Source organism: Phyllostomus discolor, chromosome 7 (genome assembly GCF_004126475.2).
Source record: "Phyllostomus discolor isolate MPI-MPIP mPhyDis1 chromosome 7, mPhyDis1.pri.v3, whole genome shotgun sequence".
NCBI classification, from domain to species: domain Eukaryota; kingdom Metazoa; phylum Chordata; class Mammalia; order Chiroptera; family Phyllostomidae; genus Phyllostomus; species Phyllostomus discolor.
The window spans coordinates 15,767,826-15,771,732 of record NC_040909.2 but is presented as its reverse complement, the minus strand read 5'-3'; the positions used below and the strand labels follow the sequence as shown (position 1 = coordinate 15,771,732).

General features: G+C 39.1%; 1 pseudogene; it reads left to right on the top strand.

Annotated features, from left to right (window-relative positions):
- Window positions 1-1,868: 1,868 nt before the first annotated feature.
- LOC114502082 lies at window positions 1,869-2,855 on the top strand (annotated as a pseudogene).
- Window positions 2,856-3,907: the final 1,052 nt, after the last annotated feature.

The following is a 3,907-nucleotide window of genomic DNA, read 5'->3' as shown; positions in this document are numbered from 1 at the left end:
AAAATGGGAGGTGCACATAAAACACTTCAGCTTCACACTGAGCTATGATGATGATCTGAGCAGAACGCTTGTGTGCAATTTGTTGAGTTGCAAGCTGAACTAGCCACTTTTTTCCATTGAGCACTATATTCACTTGAAAGAAGAACTGACAAACTCTACAGACTTAGGTATTTGGTGGACAATTTTTTAAAAAACAAACAAACTAAGCCCATCATTTCAAGGACCGCAACTGACAGTATCTTTGCCAATGATAAAATTCCAAGTTGTCAAGTGAATATTAGGATATGGGAAAAATTGTATCTGCCACCATGAGCTTGATGTGTTCCCAATACTTAAAGCTTCTTCTAATTAAATCAGTGGTCTTATTAATAGAAGTAACATTTTTATATTTTATAATGAAATATGTCAACATTTGGAAGATCTGAATAATTCACTAAGCCAATATTTTTCAAGTGACCAATACACGATGTTACAAAATCACACATAGGTAAAAGATCTATATAAAGTGCAAGGTAAACCAATAAATTTTAATGTAACAGCATGGAAATTTTATTGATATGATGCCGGATTCCACATTGCAACTATCCTTTAATAAACAATGATCAAGTCTTAGTATAGTAACAAAGAATATCCACAATTACCTAAAAAGGCTATTAACATCTCCCTTTTCCAACTACATATTTGTGTAAGACAGGATTCTCTTTATTTATCTGTTTTATAGAAACATATTGAATGCAGCAGATATAAGAATCTAGCTATCTTCTATTAAGTCAGATCTTTTAAAAATTTATAAATCTATAAAATAATGCTAGTCTTCTCACTAATTTGTAGGGGTAAATTGAGGAAAATCTGGTATTTTTCATTAAAATTTGTTATTTATTTTTAATATTGAGTTTATAATAAATAATTGTGTTATTATGGTAAATAAAATAATGAATAAATAGTATTCTTAAAATGTCTCCATTTTAATTTCTGATACAGTAAATATCACTAGATGTAGCCTATATAAACAAAATCCCTTTGGGGTCCTTAGTAGTCTCTAAGAATGTAAGAGTCCTAACACCAATAACTCGGAGAACTGCTGCTTTGGAGTCTTCAACCATTTTTTTTCTGTTCATTGTATTTTTCACTCTTTTTGTCCTGCAGTATCTTATGATGGTAGTTTTCTACCATCCTGAGGATTGGCAAGTTCATCCACAACTTTCTTCCATGCCGTCATCGATTGTTCCTCACCCTTCTAATAGAACTTGGGATGGAGTGGCTTCTGACTCATCTGTTGATGACTGAGCATCCTTGTGATGCTCATCCTGGTCATTTAGATCTCTCTTTCCTCCATTTTTTTACTGAGTCTATCTTAACCTCAAGAAGGAACCTTAAAGTTTTTTTTATTATTTGCCTCCAGGCTCAGCATTTCTCATACTTTGTTCTCAAGGTTGGGCCCCTTCAAAAAGCTCTCCAGTGCTTCACAATCTCCCTTAATATTCCTGAGCTCAGAAACTTTACTTTTTAAATATCTAGGGCAGAATAAGTTATGCCAAGCTCTTTGTCCCTATGTTTAAAAGTTGACTTTATCTACAAAAAAAAAAAAGCCTATATCACCATCTCTCAGGGAGCAGGGAGCATCACCAACAGCTGGACCAGGACTCAGACCTTCACATGGGGTCCTCAGCCCACACAGCATTTCCAGGATGGCCAGGGGTGAAGCTCTGCAGCCATCACCAAGCCCCCTATGGCACCAGTGGTTACCAGAACATGCTCAGGTTGTCAGGGCCCTAGTAGCCCCAATGGACTACAGGTGCCCCTTAGGATGCTACACTCAGAACATAAACCAACATGTGTGGCGAGGCCTTGTCTAATCAACCTTCAGCAGGGCCAGTAGCACCACATTTTCTCGGGTGGGTAGCATTGGGGTCTTGGCCTGGGCTATCCAGCCACAATGGATCCAAGTTCAAAATATGGCAACTCAGAAAGATATCACCAGGTGACTGAAGTCAAAAACATACAAAAAATTACCAAGTCTATGAAAATGGGAACAGCAGCAAAATATGCCCAACCTAAGAAGGAGCTGAAACCAGTTCAAGTATATGGAACAGAATCATTGGTTCTGTATGAAAAGGCTGGTGTTAAGTTGCCTGAAGACAAGAACACCTTATCAGTGTGTCCTCAGATAGAGAGAGGGCTTTGTGGTGCTAACCATTCCTTGGTTGCTAAGCAGATGAAAAGTGAGGTGGCTAGGCTCACAGCAGCCAGGAAAGAAGTTAAGATTATTGGAATGGGTAATAAAAATCAGGGGTATACTTCATAGGACTCATTCTGATCAGCTTTTGGTGACGTTCAAGGAAGTGGGGAAAAAAACCCACTTTTGGAGATGTATCAGTCATTTCCCTGGAATTACTAAATTCTGGATATGAATTTGATGAAGGATCTATTGTCTTTAATTGATTCAGGTCTGTCTTGTTCTACAAAACAGAAGAAAAGCCTGTCTTTTCTCTGAATACCATTGCAAGTGCTGAGAGCATGAGTATCTGTGATGACATCAACACTGACGTGCTGCAGCATTACCAGGAATACAATCTGGCCAATATCCTCTCCTATTCTCCGAAGGAATCCGCCACGAGTGAGCCAGGTGCAAGGATGACAGCCATGCACAATGCGAGCAAGAATGCCTCTGAGATGATCGACAAATTGACTTTGACCTCCAACCGCACCCACCCAGCTGTCAGCACAAAGGAGTTGATTGAAATCATCTCCGGTGCTGCAGCTCTGGATTAATGAAAATCAGGTTTCATCCACAAACAAGAGGTAAAGAAGGAAAATTCAGCCAGCTGATTTTGGTTTTAGCCTACTGCCGTCCTGGTCAGAAGAAATTATTGGTCCATTGTTTAATTAATAAGGGCAGCAAGACATTTGTAAATTATCCTACAGTAAACAACTTACATGTAGAAATATAATGCCAGCGCCTCACAGCAAGAACAGACCAGCAGTGGGAGGGAGACAGGGAGGTTAAAGGAACAAAATGACAAAACAGAGCTTTTCTGCACCGATAAAACATGGTCACTGGCAGAAATGGTAGCCTCTTCATGGTGGAGGGGACAAGCCCCCCCGTCAGCTGGGAGGGCTGAGTGTCCACATCTTCCCACATGTTACTCCTTCCCTACAGCTGAGCAACAGGACGCTCTGCTGCAAAGGGTCTTGTGCTCACGTCATGAGCCAATGCTCCTGTACTTTTCTCATAGCCCCAGAGGCATGATCCTGCCTGCAGACTGCCAGAGATTTTGGTCAGTATGAGATTGTCCATATGTGTAGGTGTGAGTTGGGAATAAAATGGGCCTTATAAGAACTTTCTTTAGTTATTGATAGTAAAATAATGTTCAACTACCCCATGAATAATTTAGAAAACTTACAGTCCAATTGTATTTAACCTTCCCCTAGTCTTGGTGCTCTTGTTGTCCTGTAAGTTACTTCTATACATCATCCCATAATACATTTCATTACTGTTTTAAATGGCCAATCATTTTTTTAAAAGATTTTATTTATTTACTTTTAGAGAGGGAAGGGAGGGAGAAGGAGAGAGAGAGAAATATCAATGTGTGGTTGCTGGGGGTCATGGCCTGCAACCCAGGCATGTACCCTGACTGGGAATCGAACCTGTGACACTTTGGTTCGCAGCCCCAGCTCAATCCACTGACCTATGCTAACCAGGGCCACCAATCATCTTTTAAAGAACATATGTGTGTATAGGTAAATACATTATAATATACATTATTTCTGTTGAGAAATCTGCCATTATTCTATTCTATAAGTAACCTATCTTTTTCTTTAGGCTAATTTTTTAAGTTCTTATCTATTGTTTTTTGAATGTTGACTATGTTTTCTTATGGTTTATTTTGAATTTATCTAGCTTGGG